General features: G+C 44.8%; 1 protein-coding gene across 3 annotated transcripts in view; it reads right to left on the reverse strand.

Annotated features, from left to right (window-relative positions):
* PAK5 (p21 (RAC1) activated kinase 5) overlaps window positions 1–19351 on the reverse strand; it is a 2555323-nt gene that overhangs the window by 2049398 nt on the left and 486574 nt on the right. The window lies entirely within an intron of this gene.

The raw sequence follows: 19351 nt of genomic DNA on the forward strand, positions 1-19351 counted from the left end.
TTTATAATGTACCAAGCAGTTTCTATATCATGAAATATTTGATACAGATACTAATAACAGCAACAATTGTTTACTTATAGTTGCTTTTCCCCCCTTTAGTGTCCTTCTAAACATTAAATGAAACTGCAACACAGGCTTTACAGTCCACCCACAAGTTTAATAAACTCAAAAGTCCAGTCTTCTTCAGCCACTTTTTCTGGCAAAGCCATATTTCAGAAATGTAACTGATGCTTTGTAATGGGTCTATATTATATGAACAAAAGTTCATATAAGCAAAAGCTTTAATGTGCGAAACTCCTGGACATCGAGGCGCATGTTGTGAGATCGCAGTACAATGAAGATTGGAGTTTTTGTCCTTTCCTCACTGTAGTGTGATCACAGAGTTGGAATATATATTTAGCGGGGGGGGGGGGGCAGCCCCCCCCCCAATATTGTTTTTGATGTCTGGGACTTTCACTCATTTAGCATTTACTTATATGAACTTTCATTTATATAATATAGACCCTTTGTAATCTCACATTTACTCACTAATTTCTGTGTTGCCAGTTTTCATCATTTCCCAATACCAGACTCTGATTCAAGTCCAATGTACTCCCGATACTTGTAGTCAATTCCTGTGCTTGTTCCACTCTCTCTCTCTCTCTATAGCATTCGCCTTTGGAACAATGGAACAGGTTTCACTGCCAAAGTGTCTCTATGAGCTTTATTATTAGAAAAGTGAAAAGCAGAATCTCCTTCTGCTTGATAGCTCGCTTTTTGTTGGATAAACTGTTTTATCTCCAATATAGCCTGTTCTGCATCCAAGATGTCTTTGGTCCTCCATGGGCAAGATATTCTGAAGACAACGTACAACAGCTTGACTCTCACATCAGCCTCTCAACATTCCCAGATTGCAGAGATATATTTGCTTCTCTTCTGCCCGGTGTACAGTGAATATCCACAAACACTCACATGTCTTCAATTTTTTTAACATTTTTCCATTCTGCCACAACTTTGTCAAGAATCAACTATTTTCTGCTGTTATGACTACATCTTAACTAATATAGGCCTTGGCTGCTTTCTCATGGCTGTGTTCGAAGCAAACACTATGTGCTCCTTCAATTAACAAATCTTGTTATGGAACCAGTCCAGTTGCTTATTTGTGCTTTCACATTTTGCTCCTTCCAGATTCTCTGGTACAGCAGAAAATCTCAGGTTCTTTGCATGCTCTATTTTTTAAATGTCGCTTTTTGGGAAGCATCATACTCAGCCAGCTGTTTGCTCATTTCAACCTCTGATTATTGCAGTTTCATTAGTTCCTCTGCATAGCTAGCCAAAACCTTCTATTTTCCAGCTTTTTACTTGAGTTGATATCTTCCATCAAGCTGATTCATTTATTGTAATCACCTCTGCACAAATTTGATTTATTTTTCCTCTAAATTACTGGAAGACATCTCTTGTACGAAAGATGAAGCTTGAACTGCCTTTTAATGAACATGATTCTACCCAGCTTATGTTTTCTCTTCACCTTTTCTGAGTGATATTCTTCCAGGTTATCTAAATTTCTTCTTCTCTGCTGCCATCCAGGCAGTGTACATACTAGCCAGCAACTGAATTTTACCCAAGCTTACAGTTTCACTTGTTCTTTACACAGTTTCTGTTTTCACACAGAGTTAAAACTAAGCTGTTGATCAGTGTGCAGCCCTCTTGGAAAAGTACAGTTTTGTACCTACCATAAATGTAGATGTTCGAGGATCCACATTGCTGCAGTCATAACCTGTGGGTAGTCCGCTGTCCTCGGTCGGCCCGAATACCAAAGAGTTAGGCTGGCGTCTGTCATGGTCGCCCAAAACTGACGTCAGTACGCAGTAGTACTTAAGCGCATGACCGACGCCATATCCTCAGTCTTTCTTGCCCCAGATGTCAGAAGGCCTGAAAAGGAAAGGCCATAGCCAAAAAAGTAAATACCCAACAACCACCATTGAGAAAAATAATAAGTATCCCAAAAGAAACACAGCAACCCCAAACTATAGAGGGGAAGGAGGGAGGGAAAATTGGACTGCAGCAATGTGGATCCTCGAACATCTACATTTATGGTAGGTACAAAACTGTACTATGTTCTTCGTCTCACATTGCTGCAGTCATAACCTGTGGGTAGAATCCCAAAGCAAAGGTAAAGGGAGGCTGGCAAACTAAAAAGCATTAGGAGCTGCTAACATGCCCTGTAAAACTGCAGTGGCAAACCCAGCCCTAGACTTTGAATAAAGAGGGAGATGGTAATGCTTAGTAAAAGTGTGCACTGAACTCCAAGTAGCTGCCTCCAAAATATCCTTAGTAGCTACCCCCCTCAAAAAGGCAGTAGATGTGGCAGTAGCCCTAGTGGAATGAGGTCTGATCCCAGCAGGAACATCCTTCCCATGATGAGAATAACAAAAAGCAATACAGTGGCCAATCCACTTAGAAATAGTTTGCTTTGAAACAGCTTTCCCTTGTGAACCCAAAGCAAAAGAAATAAATAACTGTTGAGTCTGCCTGAACTCTTTAGTTCTGCTCAAATAATAGCGTAACTGCCTGTGAATATCCAAAGAATGCAATACTTTTTCCCCCTTATTTTGGGGATCAGCATAAAAAGTAGGCAAATGAATAGACTGGTTTAAGGCCACATTAGAAATCACTTTAGGCATAAAAGTAGGGTTAGTACACAAAGACACCCTATCCTTATGGAATATCAGGAAGGGTTCAACTGCCATGATTGCCTGCAATTCAGATACCCTCCTAGCAGAAGTAATGGCCAACAAAAAAGCAGTCTTCCAAGACAAAAACTTCAACTCAGACGTAGCTGCAGGTTCAAAAGGAGGTAAAGTAAGCTTCTCCAACACAAAATTGAGATCCCAGGAAGGAGTAGGAGCTCTACGTGGGGGTCTTATATTTTTCGCCCCTCTAAGAAATTGCTTAAACAAAGGGTGAGAAAATAAAGGAGGGTCACAATCATAGTGAGCAGAAATGGCTGCAGCATGAACTTTCACAGAGGAAAAAGACAAGCCCTTGTCTAGTAATTCAGTAAGGTACTGTAGTGTAAAACTCAAATTGGGCACTGAGACATCAAAGCTCTTTGCTGTGCTCCAAAGAAAAAATCTCCTCCATTTATCAGCATAAACTTTTCTAGTACTAGGCCGCCTGGCTTCCAAAATGACATTTAAAACCTGTTGAGGAAGCGGAGACCCCCCAGGCTCAAACAGAATACGCCAGGCTGTTAGATGCAGGGACTGTACCCTGACATTAAGAAAATGATTGCTTGACTGGGACAACAAGTGAGGAATCTGTGGCAAAGGCCAAGGAGGCTCCTGAATTAAACTCCTCAGCAGAGGATACCAGTGCTGACGTGGCCAATCTGGTGCTATTAAAATCATGCAAGGCTTGTCCCGCCTGACTTTCAAGAGTACCTTGGGAAGGAGAGGCAGGGGAGGAAAAGCATAGACGTGAAGGTTATTCCAACTGAAAGATAGAGCATCCACTTTCCAAGCTTTTGGGTGAAACATCTTTGTGCAAAATTTTGGCAGTTGGAAATTTAGTGGAGAAGCGAACAGATCTATGTCTGGAGTTCCCCAAGCCACTGTCAACTGTTGAAATACGTGAGGATCCAATTTCCACTCGTGAGGATCCACAATTTGTCTGCTCAAAACATCTGCTAGGGAGTTCTGTGCTCCTGGCAGAAACCGTGCTTGAAGATTGATGTGCAAACTCAGAGCAGTCTCCCACAATATCATTGCTTGCCTGCAAAGAGGGTAAGAATGGGTTCCCCCCTGCTTGTTGATGTACCACATGACAGTTGTGTTGTCTGTTTGAATCAACACCTGTCCTGGTTGAAGTAGGTCCTTGAAGGCCATCAGGGCAAATTGGACTGCTAACATCTCCTTCATGTTAATATGCAAATGTAGTAGTCTGGGAGGCCACGTGTCTTGAATCCATTTCCCATTGAAGTGTGCTCCCCAAGCCAAGTCTGAGGCATCCGTTGTTACAATCTGACTCGCCTCCGGTCGGGTCACAGAGAGTCCCTTGTTTAGGTGACATTCCTGAGCCCACCACAAGAATTCCTTCTGGATGCAAGGTATTATCCGAATGACAGTGTCCAAATCGTGGCAGTGTTGAGTCCATACACTTTTGAGATACCACTGTAGCTTCCTCATATGCAGTTTGGCATTGGGAAGTACTAGAATGCAAGATGCCATGAACCCCAAGGCTTGAAGGACTGTTCTTGCAGTCAGCCTGGACTGTACTGATAACTGCTGGAAAAATAGGTGAAGAGTTCTTTGTTTGTCCGGGGTCAGAAAAGCCATCTGAGAAGCTGTATTCAGTCTCACACCCAGAAAGCACATGTCCTGAGAGGGTACTAGACTGGACTTTATTTCGTTCACAGAATACCCTAGGCACCTTAAAACTGCCATTACATACTGTAGATGTTGAAGTAACTTGTCTTTGTCTTGAGCAAGAATCAGGCAATCGTCCAGATAAGGATAAATTTGAATTCCCCTTTGTCTGAAGAAAGCTATTACAGGAGCCAGAACTTTTGTGAACACCCTGGGCGCAGTAGATAAACCAAAGGGCAATGCAGAGAACTGATAATGAGAAGTACCAGCCCGAAATCGCAGTAATCTCCTGCAGCTGGGCCTGATGGAAATGTGAAGATAAGCCTCTTTGAGATCCAGGGTTACCATCCAATGATCTTTGCCTAGCATAGGTAGAAGTTGTTGTAATGTTAACATCTTGAACTTTGGAATGTCTAGGTAGGTATTGAGAATGGACAAATCCAGAATTGGCCTCCAAGTGTTTCCTTTCTTTGGCACTAGAAAAAGACGGGAGTAAAACCCTAGGCCGACTTCTGACGGAGGTACCACCTGGATGGCCCCCATCTGAATAAGCAAGGAAATTTGCTTCTGAGCCTCCAGCCTTTGCTGTGGAGGCACATCCGGCATGCCTTTGAAAGGGGGAAAGTGTGAAAACAAAACTTGTAACCTCGATTTATTATTTCCAGCACCCATTTGTCCTGGGTGACCAAATGCCAGTTTTGTTTGAAAAGAGCCAACTTTCCTCCTAGAGGAGCTGCCAGAAAAGAAGGATCTGGCAGCTGAAAATACAGGTCATTGGGTCTGTTTACGAAAAGGCTGACCCCTGCCCTCACCAGAAGACTGTGCAGGAGAACTCCAAGTCCTAGGTCTGAAAGAACCCTGAGCGTGAGCCCTGCCTCTACCACGTCTAGACCTGCCTTTAGACTGATAATCTGAAGTAGGGTAGGACCATCCTGTAGCAGGCTAATTCCTGCTAAACTTAGGGGGCTGCACCTGCAAAAATTCCTTGACCGTGTGCATAGACTTAGCCTTATCTTCCATCTTTTTCAAAACTGACTCCACAGGAGAACCAAAAAGAACTTCTGATTGCAGAGGAGCATCCAAAATCCGAGCTTTAACATGCTCTGACAAATTTTGATCCTTAAGCCAGGCATGTCTAAGAATAACTGAACCAGTAGCAGCCACCCTGGATGAAGCCTGAAGGGCATCGAAACCACACTGTAGAGAATGTTTCCCAACCTGATCCGATGCATGAACCAACTCCTGCAATTCTTTACACTCTATACCCTCGGATAAAGCATCCACCTTAGATTTCAATTGGCCTAACAAAAAATTCTGATACTTCAGCATATGAAACTGGCAATTTAAAGCGCTCATAGCCAACGTAGAAGAGGTGTACACTTTTTCCTCCCACCTATCCAATGCTCTAGAATCTTTATCCAAAGGAACTGGATTCTTGACCACAGAAGCCCTGACACCCTTCGGCCCTTGAATAATAGTTTCCGGGTCAGCTCTAGGACTCTTATACAAATATTTATGTGCTTCTGGAACTCTAATATCTGTCAGGCTTGACAGGGGCAGGGGGTAAAGAATCAGGATTAAGAGAAGCTTCTGAAAAAACATCCTGAACTACATCTAAGACAGGGGGAATAGCCAAGGGCCTATGTTGTGGCAAAAACAAAAATTCCCTAAGCCTTTTACGAGAATCTGAAAAATCCTGACCTTCCCACTTGAAATGTTCCCTCATGGAATGTAAAGTTTCAGAAAAGGAAAAATCCTCTGGAGGAGAAGCAGAAGGACAGGAATCCTCTGCATCCGAATCCGAATAGAGAGGGAAATCCTGAATATCCTCAGCTGAAGACTCAGAGAAGTCTGAAGAATGCTCCATTCCCCTATAAATCTGTCTCCACCCTAGTCCTCTTCTCTGGGGGGGGCATAGAACCCCTGATCAAAGTAATCAAATCCTCTGCCATTTTCAACATATGTTTTTTAGGAACAGAAGCTGAAGAACTAGGGCTATGGCCAGTACCTGTAAGACCAGGTTTTGCCTTAGCATGGCCTTTAGCCACTGAGGTAGAAGGCCTAATAACCTTTTGTAAGGATGGAACTACAGAAACCTGAGAGGCACCCTCGGCCTGGCCTAACTCCTGAGAGGCCAACTCCTGCAAAAGTAAAGGTTCCCCCTGGGATTCAGCCGAGACCTCGGCCGGATCCACAGATTCAACCGAAGGTTCCATAGAACCGGCGTCCGCAATGGACGACTCATCCGGTTTAGACCTTAAAGATTTATCTTTACGCTTTTTAGCGGTAGCGGGCGTCGGAGGATCCGACGGCATGTTATAATTACACCGCTTACCGAAAACAAGCCTGGTGCAGTCTAATCTTCGTTTAATGGTGCGCTTATTAAATCTAGCGCAAAAGCGACACCCGACTACGTCGTGTTCGGGCCCCAAGCAAGGAATACAGAGAGAATGATAGTCCCTATGAGGTATCTGTTTCCCACAAGAAATACAATTATTAACTTTTTCTGACATCCGGATTAACTGAGGCAAGAAAAAACAAAAATTTTCCCCAACGGGGTACTTAGCCCAACTTGGCTTCGGTCTGAAACTCGATAACTGAAAATTTCAGGACGCCGAACGGCACTTGCAAATGCTGCTTCTGCTTCGGACCACGCGGCAAGAAAGACTGAGGATATGGCGTCGGTCATGCGCTTAAGTACTACTGCGTACTGACGTCAGTTTTGGGCGACCATGACCGACGCCAGCCTAACTCTTTGGTATTCGGGCCGACCGAGGACAGCGGACTACCCACAGGTTATGACTGCAGCAATGTGAGACGGAGAACATCTGTTTTCTCCCTAATTCTTGAACTAAAAAGATGAGAGCTATGATGGCAACACCTGGTACTGCCTGCAGTAAAATGTAAAATAAATCTTCACACTCATTTTGCACGGCTTTGTGGCAGGATGGTCAAACAAAGGAAACAGCATAATATTTTACTAGTGAGCATCGAAGCCATGAAGACGAATTCAGAAAATGAGTAGAGGTAAGCATAGAGCATTGAGAAAGGAAGCCTCGAAGTGTTCCGCGAAATCACACAAACACAGGCATGGCGTCTCAGAACAATACCTGAAACCGCTGCTCCTTTTGATGCATGAGATATCAGGCGCATGGAGGAGTTAGATATTGATTCGATGGTGGCTAGCTGAGAGGCCACTTTGTCACGGACCTCATCAGACAGCTCCAACCAAGGTTTCAGAAAGCTCAGAAATTAAGTCTCTTTAAAGCCTGGTAAAATGTGCCATATAGTTCAGGGACCTGACTGCAAAGGTACTCTTCCCTATTCTTTCCAGAAACCGTGACTCTTTGTTGGGCGGACGGACAGTCTGGCTTTCTTCTTCCACCAGGTCCTTTTTATTTGCAGCCGCCACCACCACGGCATCTACAGGACCAATGGGGATCACTAGTAGGAGGGGACAAAATTTTATCTGGCCTCCGGGGAATGGCCTCAACGGTGTCAGGAGCCTTCCACTCACGCTGCACAATGAGCCGGACAAGTTCATCGGCAGGTGGAGTAACCCAGGAGGTAGGGGGATGGGCACGAAAGGCCTGCAGGAACACAGACTCTTCAGAGGTCAGGTTAGAGGGCTGCCAATCACCTCTCTGTTTAAGGATTTTAAGGATATTACCAAAGGATACCTCAGAGGGTGATCGAGGGGACCCTTCCCCATCATCCAAGTCTGTGTCTTCAGTAAGGGACTCTTCTGTGGAGTCCATGTGCTTCCTCTTGCACAAGCTCTTTTGATGATCTTCCTCAGAGGGAGAAGCCGGGGAAGACAGGGCAAAAGGGGTCCCCTGTGGGAGTATGTCTTGAGGCCCTTGTGCCCGGTGTCCGCTAGGAGTGACAGCACAGGGTCGCCAATCGACACAAGAGCCTTCTCCATTAGCTGGAAGGCCGGTCCACCTGAAGAGGGGTGGGGACCCACGGCAGATGTCACCCCTCGCCCAAGTGGCTCAGCCAGCTGACCCGGAGTCCCTGGATGGCTGTGAAATGCCAAGGTATGTACGCCACAGCTAACATCCTGGGCAGTGGCAAGTCTCTCCTGCCACAAAGGCAACTGTGGCTCCTTAGTGAGGTTCATAAGGGGAACCGTAGTGGGGGAAGACGGTGCTATATCGAGGGACTTCAAAGGCAATGAAGGAGAAGAAAAAGTAGGGGTCTTTGGTAAAGGGTGATCACCTCCCGAGGAAGGATAGGTCCTGGGGGGGGGGGGGCGGGATACCTCTGGTAAAAAGCAACTGATCCACAAGACGCAACACATCATGTTCAGAGAGGCTTCTAGTGGATTTCACGGACATAACTGAGGGAGAATCAGGTCTATCCAAGGACAGAGCAAGCTCGGTGCCCGCCATGGGGGGGGGGGGGATCTGCACTGAAAACAACCGAGCTGTAATGGTCTGAACTACTGTTGTCTGCACCGAGAAAATCATCGGTGCCAAAGGCATGGTCTGCAACGACGGATGAGATTGTACCGAAGTGGTTGTTGGTGCTAAGGTCTGAGCCGAAAACATCGGTGACGAAAACTGAATGGTCGGTACCGAGAGGGTAGTCAGTGCCGGGTAAATTGGAGCCAAAAAAGGAATGGGTGTCGAAACATCCATTGACGTCATAACAGACTGCATCGGATGAACAGTCAATGCCGGTAAGGGAGTTTGAACCGAGGAGCTCCTCAATACCAATGCAGTATGTGGCACACTAGTCGGTGCCGAAGTCGCAGATGGCCTCAGTGCCAAAGATCTAGGCACCGAAAGTGCTATAGCCGAAGTCGTCAAATCCAAACTGGAAAGCTTAGCTTTCTTAGGTCTCGGTTCCTAAGAGTCCCCAGCTGGGGACGAAGGATGAGACTTGGCCTTTTTTTGTTCATCACTCTTTTTCTTATGGGATTTTGGAGGGGTTGAAGCCGCCAACATAGAAATAGCCTCTGAAAAGGGAGATTTAAGTAGCCCCCTCAGTATTAATTTATTTTTCCTTTCAATTAACGTCCTGTTAGAAAAGTTCTTACAAATCCCGCAAGGCGGGTCAACTGTTAAGTGAAGCACACCCAAGCAGACACAAAGGGAATGTGCATCTGAAGTAGGTAATTTATGGCCACAATCCAAACATCTTTTAAACCCTGGACTACCTTTTTTATCTGCCATGGTTAGAAGGAAAGGAGGAGGAACCAAAAAAATACCAGCAATGGTACAAGAAATACCCAAAGGTAAAAAGCAAAGGGGTTTACCAATGATGGCAAAAAAAAAAGAATTACCTTGCAGTAAGAAGAGAAGAGTTGGAAAGGATTGAAAAAGGTTGTCGCTAAATGCGATAAGGTAAGAGATAAAGTACAGTTTTGTACCTACCATAAATGTAGATGTTCGAGGATCCACATTGCTGCAGTCCTAACTATTGGGTAGTCCGCTGTCCCAGTCGGCCCGAATACCAAAGTATATGGCTGACGTCGGTCAAGGCGCATTAGACTGACGTCAGTACGTCAGGGTACTAATGCGCATGACCGACGTCATATCCTCAGTCTTTTCTTGCCCCAGATGTCAGAAGACCCTAAGAAGACAAGGCCAAAACCAAAAACTCCAAACATTCCTGCACCAAAAATATGTACAATATATACAAAATTACCAGAGTATAACCTCACCTACACAACCACCCCTAAACACAGAGGGGAAGGACGGAGGGTAATTGGACTGCAGCAATGTGGATCCTCGAACATCTACATTTATGGTAGGTACAAAACTGTACTATGTTCTTCATTCCACATTGCTGCAGTCCTAACTATTGGGTAGAATCCCAAAGCAGAGGTAAGGGAGGCTGGCAAATCATAAGGAAGCAGGAGCTGATAACATGCCTTGCAAAATAGCTGTGGCAAAACCAGCCCTAGACTTAGAGTAGAGAGGAAGGTGGTAATGCTTAGAGAAAGTATGCACTGAACTCCAAGTAGCTGCCTCCAAAATATCCTTAGTTGCCACCCCTTAGAAATGCTGTTGAAGTGGCAGTAGCCCTAGTGGAATGAGGCCTAATCCCAGCTAGAATCTCCTTGCCATGATGGGAATAACAAAATGCAATGCAAAACCCAATCCACTTAGAAATAGTTTGTTTTGACACAGGCTTGCCCTGAGAACTCAAAGCAAAAGAAACAAACAACTGCTGAGACTGTCTAAAATCCTTAGTCCTGCTTAAATAATAACGCAATTGCCTGTGTACATCTAAAGTGTGCAAAATCTTTTCCCCTTTATTTTGGGGATCTGCATAAAAAGTAGGCAAATGAATAGTTTGGTTTAAAGCCACACTAGAAACCACCTTAGGCATAAAGGAAGGATTAGTACGTAATGATACCCTATCCTTATGAAAAATCAAAAGGCTCTACCGCCATAAGGGCCTGCAATTCAGAAACCCTTCTTGCAGAAGTAATGGCCAACAAAAAGCAGTCTTCCATGACAAGTATTTCAATTCAGCAGTAGCCAAGAGGCTCAAAAGGTTGTAGAGTAAGTTTCTCCAACACAAAATTGAGATCCCAAGCAGGAGTAGGAGCTCTACGGGGGTCTTATATTCTTTGCCCTCTAAGAAATTGCTTGAACAAAGGATGCGAAAACAATGGTGGGTCACAATCATAGTGAGCTGAAATTGCTGCAGCATGAATCTTAATGGAAGAGAAAGACAAACCTTTGTCCAATAACTCAGTAAGATATTGAAGAGCCACACTCAAATTAGGCTCAGAAATCTCCAAATTGTTTGCTGCACTCCAAAATAAAAATCTCTTCCATTTTTCTGCGTACACTTTCCTTGTACTAGGTCTTCTGGCTTCCAAAATCACATTTAAAACTTGTTGAGGAAGTTGAGACCTGCTGTGTTTCAAAACAGAATATGCCAGGCTGTTAGATGAAGAGAGTGAAGCTTGACATTGAGCAGGTGACCGTCCCTCTGAGACAACAGGTGTGGAATCAAAGGTAAAGGCCATGGAGGCTTCCTTACCAGATTCCTCAGAAATGGGTACCAGTGTTGCCGAGGCCAATCTGGAGCTATTAAAATCATCCTTGGCTTGTCTTGTCTGACCTTTAGGAGCACCTTTGGGAGAAGAGGCAGAGGTGGAAAGGCATACACATGAAGATTTTTCCAACTGAAAGAAAGAGCATCCACTTTCCAAGCTGTGTGATGAAACCTCTTTGTGCAAAACTTTGGCAGCTGGTGGTTTAGTGGAGAAGCGAACAGATCTATGTCTGGAGTTCCCCATGACACTGTCAATTTTCGAAATACATGAAGATCCAGTTTCCACTCGTGGGGATCCATGATTTGTCTGCTTAACACATCTGCTAAGGAGTTCTGTGCTCCCGGCAGAAACCTTGCCTGAAGAGTTAGTTGCAAGCTGAGCGCAGTCTCCCATAAAATCATTGCTTGCCTGCACAACGGGTAAGAATGTGTTCCCCCTTGTTTGTTGATGTACCACATGACAGTTGTGTTGTCTGTTAGAATCAACACCTGCCCTGGAAGAAGTAACTCCTTGAAAGCCATTAATGCAAACTGGACTGCTAACATCTCTTTCATGTTGATATGTAGATGCTGTAGTCTGGCAGGCCACTTGTCTTGTATCCACTTTCCATTTAGATGAGCTCCCCAAGCAATGTCTGAGGCATCTGTCGTTAGAATCTGACTCGCCTCTGGCCGGGTCACAGAGAGTCCCTTGTTTAGGTGACATTCCTGAGCCCACCACAAAAATTCCTTTTGAATGCAAGGTATTATTTGAATGACAGTGTCCAAATCCTGGCAGTGCTGTGTCCATACATTTTGAGATACCATTGCAGCTTCCTCATATGCAGTTTGGCATTGGGAAGCACCAGAATACAAGATGCCATGAACCCTAAGGCTTGAAGGACTGTCCTTGCAGTCAGCCCGGACTGAAGAGATAGTTGATGGAAGTAACTGGAAAGATTCTTTTGTTTGTCCGGGGTTAAAAAGGCCATCTGGGATGCTGTATTCAGTCTCACACCCAGAAAGCACATGTCTTGAGAGGGTACTAGACTGGACTTTATTTCGTTCACAGAATACCCTAGGCATCTTAGCACTGCTATCACAAATTCCAAATGCTGTAAAAGGTCTTCCTTTTCTTGAGCCAGAATCAGGCAGTCGTCCAAGTAAGGATAGATTTGTATTCCTTTTAGCCTGAAGTAAGCTATCACTGGAGCCAGAACCTTTGTGAATACTCTGGGCGCAGTGGATAAGCCAAAGGGCAATGCAGAGAACTGATAATGAGAATCTCCAGCTCGAAAACGCAGATACTTCCTGCAACTTAGTCTGATAGGCACATGAAGGTAAGCTTCCTTGAGATCTAAAGTTACCATCCAGTGATCTTTGCCCAGCAGAGGTAAAAGCTGTTGTAACGTCAACATTTTGAACTTGGGAATGTCCAGATAAGTGTTGAGGATAAATAAATCCAAAATTGGTCTCCACGTGTTCCCCTTCTTCGGTACTAGGAACAGGCGAAAGTAAAATCCTAGGCCCCTTTCTGGCACAGGAACAGGCTGAATGGCCCCTATTTGGAGCAACAGAGAAATTTGCTTGTGAGCCTCTTTTCTTTGTAGAGGAGGAATGTCTGGCATGCCTTTGAAAGGAGGCAAGGTATGGAAATAAAACCTGTAACCGTGGTGAATGATATCCAAAACCCACCTGTCTTGGGTAATTAAATCCCAATTTTCTTTGAAAAGAGCCAGCCTTCCTCCCAAAGGTGCTGCCAGGCGAGAATGTACTGGCAGCTGAAAAGGTAGGTCATTGGGTCTGTTTACGAAAGGACTGACCCCTGCCCTCACCAGAAGTCTGAGCAGGTGAACTCCCTGCTCTAGGCCTAAAAGAACCTTGAGCTCTGCCCCTACCACGTCTAGACCTACCTCTAGACTGGGAATCATAAGCAGGATATGTCCATCCCTTAGAAGGCCAATTTCTACTAAACTTCGGTGGCTGCACCTGCAAAAAATCCTTAACAGTTTGCATAGACTTAGCCTTGTCCTCCATTTTCTTTAAAACTGCTTCCACAGGCGAACCAAACAACACATCAGACTGTAAAGGAGCATCCAAAATCCTTGTCTTAACATGCTCAGCTAAATTCTGATCCCTCAACCAGGCGTGCCTACGAAGAACAGAACCAGTGGCAGCCACCCTCGAGGAGGCCTGCACAGCATCAAAACCACACTGCAAGGAATGCTTACCCACCTGTTCAGACACATGAACTAAATCCTGCAACTCTTTACACTCAATACCTTCTGCCAGAGCATCCACCTTAGACTTCAATTGTGAAAGGAGATAATTCTGATATTTTAACATGTGAAACTGACAATTCAACGCCCTCATGGCTAAAGTGGAAGAAGTATACACTTTCTTTCCCCATCTATCCAAAGCCCTTGCCTCTTTATCAGGAGGAACAGGATTTTTAACAACAGAAGCCTTCACACCTTTAGGCCCCTGAGAGACAGTTTCGGGTCTGCCCTAGGACTCTTAAAAGATACTTATGAGCTTCAGGCACCCTATAGTACCTATCCGGTTTAACTGGGGCAGGAGGCAAAGAATCAGGATTCAGGGAAGCCTCTGCAAAACATCTTCCACCACATTCAGAACAGGAGGTATAGCTAAAGGCCTATGCTGGGGTAAAACAAGAATTCCCTAAGCCTCTTCCTGGAATCAGAGAAATCTTGACCTTCCCATTTAAAATGCTCCCTCATGGAATGCAGAGTCTCTGAAAATGAAAAATCCTCAGGAGGAGAAGCTGAAGGAGTAGAATCATCCACATCAGAATCAGAATAAGGAGGATACTCCTGCAAGTCTTCAGCCGAAGACTCAGAAGCCTCCGAACACTGCTCAAAACTCTCAAACTCAGGTTCCACCCTAGGCCTCTTATCAGGAGGGGGCATAGAACCTCTAATCATAGTAATCAAATCCTCTGCCATTTTAAGCATATGTTTCTTAGGCAAAGACCCTGAAGCACTAGAAGAAACCCCCACTGAAGTTAAACTTGGCCTGCCCCTCAAAGAAGCCTTGGAAACAGAAGGGGAGGCTCTAACCACCTTAGGAAGAGAGGGAAGAACAGCCACCTGAGAAGCCCCTTCAGCCTGGCCTACTTCCTGAGAGGACACATCCTGTAACAGTAAAGTCTCTTCCTGAGACTCCAAAGAAACTCCTGGCAGAACCTCCGGCTCCACTGAGCCTTCTAAAGAACCGACGTCCGGGACTGTCGGTTCTTCCACTCTAGGCTTTGCTGCTTTATCCTTGCGCTTTTGGCCGAAGCGGGCGTCGGAGCATCCGACGGCATTTTATAATTACAACGCTTCCCAAAAACTAACCTGGCACAGTCTAACCTTCTCTTAATAGTGCGTTTGTTAAATCTAGCACAAGAGCGGCATCCAACAACGTCGTGCTCAGGCCCTAAACAAGGTATACACAAAGTATGGTAATCCCTATGAGGTATCTGTTTCCCACAAGAAATACAATTATTCACTTTTTCTGACATCCGGTAAAATACTGAGGCAAGAAAAAACCAAAATATTCCCCAACGGGGTACTTAGCCAACTTTGATTCGGTCTGAAACTCTGACTTCAGAAACTTTCAGAACGCCAACCTGCACTCGCAAAACTGCTTCTGCATCGGACCATGCGGCAAAAAAGACTGAGGATATGACGTCGGTCATGCGCATTAGTACCCTGACGTACTGACGTCAGTCTAATGCGCCTTGACCGACGTCAGCCATATACTTTGGTATTCGGGCCGACTGGGACAGCGGACTACCCAATAGTTAGGACTGCAGCAATGTGGAATGAAGAACATCGGCCTGACTTTTGTGAAAAAAGCTGTCTTAGAACTTAGGTATGATGAAAAATATTGTACTTAGCTCAAGGGAAGTAGCTTGACACGACCGAATGGCGACGCGGCAAATGAAATCTGAGGTAACAGGTAAAGGGAAATTCTGGGTAAGAGTTTAGCTCGAGAGTTGTGGCTGGTGCAAGCTTGGAAGATGGCCGGCTCGGTTCCGAGGTCTGAACCAACTTCCCACACGTAAGGAATGAATGAGGATTAACAATATCAGATCATTTTTTTCAACTAACTGCTGTCATACATATACGCAGCACACCTCCTCACTCTTCACCCCCTTCCACCTAGGCAGCCACCTGTACATGTGATGATTTGTGATTGTTAGGAAAATGAAAAAAAAAATTACTACAGTTATGTATTCCAGTTTGTTGCTCCTAGACAGTGCACTGCCCCATACACACTACAAATACTTTTCTTTGTACACCTCTGAGGTCTGCGAGTGAAGCCAGATCATGATCAAATGAATTCTTAGACAGGGTAATGGATCAAGTATCCCCCCCCCAACCATTCTAGTGTCCCACTGCTTGGCTGTCTCTGCCCACTTACCATAAACACTGTTCAAAACGGTCAGTGTGCATACTATTTTTTTTTACTTTTACAATGATTACATAGATTTAGTTTAAAACCTGTATTTCAGATTTTACAGCACAAACCCTGATGACTTTTTGCTAAAGATGACAAAACAAAATAGTTTCACATTGAAGACAGACTTAAAATGAGCAACAGTAAACTTCTCTTCCCTTGAAACTCATATTCATTGAAAATGCATCTGGCCAGTCATGGATTATTTGTACATTTATATCCACAGACATCCGCCAAACCCAGCAATTACCAGCAGCACTGTTGACTACATTATTCTCAGATGTCTGTGACATGAAATTAACAATAATAATAATAATGATGTCACATATTTCAAATTTGTTTCACAGAGACACAGTAGCTAATGCATTCCAGCTTAATTCTCTCACACACACACACAGACACACTAGTCCTTCAAAACAAGACTGTTTAAAAGTGACCAGATAAGGTACTTTCATCCACAGAGATCCCCCACAACTATAACCACTTGGTTGACTGTGTACACCTATTATTGCTATAAAGAAATAAACTGCATGCATTTTATTGGTAGTTTTGGATAAACTACGTAAAATTGTATAAAGATCACTCGCAAATGTACTATAAAATCCAGCCACTTGTAACACAATTTTAAACAGAAGAGTACTTATAAAATACTTATAAAATTTTTACTTAATATTTTGTTTACCTGGAAAGTTCAACTTGGAACGAGCCAATTTTCATCAGAGGCCCATGGAGAAATACTCCAAATGCATGTCTTTGTAAATGTGGGAGGAAACTGTAGCACCCAGAGGAAACCCACACAGGACACAGGGAGGACATGCAGACTCCGCACAGAAGGCACCCCAGCCGAGAATCAAACTGGAGAGCCTCTGCTGTGAGGTGACAACACAAACCACTGCATGTGCTACCAACCACCTCCTAATACATGCTAAGCATACCTCTCAATGTGGGGGACAAAGCTCCAAAAAAAGGGGGGAGGGGAGAGACACGTTTCTAAATATTGCTCTTACAAACTTAGAAAGTTGACAGAACTTTTAGTTATGTACTTACCATAACTTCGGATGTATGGGATCCATCTCGCCTACATTCATAACAGATGGGTTCGGAGCCGATCCATCGGCTCCGACTCGGCAACTAATACACTAGCACGAAGTCTCTCATTGGCTGGGCTACTCCCTATCCCAGGATGCACTACACTTGCTTCCCCAGATCTTGTTTGTTCGCTTTCATACATCCATGCAAACACAGAAAAACTAGTAGTCACTATAACCAACTAAAGTTCTTCAAGAAAGATCGCCAAGAAAAAAGGGACTACAGCTCCTCTAAATCCGAATGGAAGGGGGAAGGAGGGTGGGTACTTATGAATGTGGCGAGATGGATCCCATACATCCGAAGTTATGGTAAGTACATAACTAAAAGATGTAATGGGATCCTATCTCGCCTACATTCATAACAGATGGGACAGCGTCCCTAGCACCTACATCCCGGGTGGCTCATTGGAAAACACTCCTGAGAACTGTGGAACCAAAGGAAGCTCTGCCTCGAGAAACCACATCCAATTTGTAATGAGAAATGAAAGTGTGCGGAGAAGTCCAGGTTGCCGCAGCACAAATATCATCTATTGATAACTTGGAGTGAAAAGCTACGGAAGTAGCCATTGCCCTGGTAGAATGAGCCTTGACTGGAAAGGGAAGGTCTTTGTTAGCCTGTGAATAAATAAAAATGATACAATCTTTAATCCATTTAGATATGGAGGTTTTGTTACTGGTTGACCCAATTTGTTCACTGCAAAGGAAACAAACAATTGATTTGATTTCAGCGTTTGAGCGGTTCTATTCAAATAAAACGCAGTTGTCTATGTACGTCCAATTGATGCAAAGTATATTCTGCTATTAGGGAATTCTGGAAAAAAGACAGGGAGTTCTATAGTTTGTTGAATACAGAAAGAGGAGGCCACTTTTGGTATAAATGCAGGGTTTAATTTCAATGAAACTCTATGCTTGTGAAAAATCAAATAGGGAGGATCAGAACAAAGAGCTTGAAGTTCTGAAACTCGCCTGGCAGACGTTATGGCTACTAAAAAGGCCGTTTTCCAAGACAGAAATTTTAAATCACAGGTAGCAGCTGGCTCGAAAGGACGGGCAGTTAGGGCAGCAAGAACCATATTCAAATCCCAAGGGGGGACAGGATGAGATAAAGGAGGCCTAAGGAGTCAAGCCCCTTTAAGGAAAGCCTTACAAAGTTTGTGAGACATCAATGAAGGTTCAAATGAAGCATGAAAATTAGAGATCGCCGCTAGCTGAACCTTAATGGTAGAAACTGAAGAGCCCGACTGAAAAAGGGAGGCCAGAAAATTCAGAACCTCCGATACTGGTGCAGTGAGAGGATCTATACCCCGTTCTTGAGCCCAGAAAGCAAACCTTTTCCATTTACTGGAATAAAGTTTGATGGTGGAAGGTTTATGAAAAGAAGACAGTATGTGGACCACGTCCGGCGAAAGAGCATTGTCTCGGACTAAGGATGGAAGTGGAGTAACCATGCTGCCAACTTCAGGGACCTGAGAGACGGATGAAGCCGTCCTGACTGATGAGTCAACAGGTCTGGCACCGGATCCAGAAACCATGGACCTTCTATCGCATGCCTCTGTAGGAAAGGAAACCAAACTTGACGAGGCCAGTGTGGGGCAATCAAAATCATCTCGCTCTCCATGTAAATGGCCTTCTGTATCACCCTCGGTAGGAGGGGGAACGGAGGGAAGGCGTAGAGAAGACCGGGGGGCCAAATGTAAGTCAGAGCGTCCCTGGGAATCTGTCCCTGAGAAGGGAACAGTGTGAAGAACTCTCTGCATTTCGCATTGTGAGGGCTGGCAAACAGGTCGCAGCAAGGAAGACCCCATCTGTCGAAGATTTTCGCAGCTATACCCTGGTTGAGGGACCACTCGTGGGGTAAAAGAATGGTCCTGCTTAATCTGTCCGCAATCACATTGGACTTCCCGGTATGTGCGTTGCCATTAGAAAGCGGTTGGTAGCTACCGCCCAGTGCCAAAGTCTCATGGCTTCTCTGCATAGTGGGTAAGACCTGGTTCCACCTTGCTTGTTTATGTACCACACCACCGACATGTTGTCGGATAGGATAGTAATCGGGCCCTGTGGGAGAGCGTGATGGAGAGCTTGGAGTACCAATAGTACCGCTCTCATCTCCAGGACATTGATATGCAAATGCGTTTCCTGGATCTGCCATGTGCCTTGGACCGACCTGTCCAGGTAATGACCCCCCCACCCTACCTGGGAGGCGTGCGTAGTCACAGTGGCAACGAGACGTTGAGGTATAAAGGGTCGCCCCTGGTCGAGATTTGATTGGAGAAGCCACCAATGCAGATCTCGACGGCAACTTTCCGTGATTATGATTAAGTGGTTCAAGGGAAGTTCCTGATAAGACCATTGAACCGACAGTAGCCATTGTAAAATTCGCATGTGAAGTCTGGCCAAGGGAACTAAAAGTATGGTTGACGCCATTGAGCCCAACAGTTGTAGGATCCGATG

Source organism: Protopterus annectens, chromosome 1.part2 (genome assembly GCF_019279795.1).
Source record: "Protopterus annectens isolate FY-2018-M chromosome 1.part2, PAN1.0, whole genome shotgun sequence".
In the NCBI taxonomy this organism is placed as follows: Eukaryota; Metazoa; Chordata; order Ceratodontiformes; family Protopteridae; genus Protopterus; species Protopterus annectens.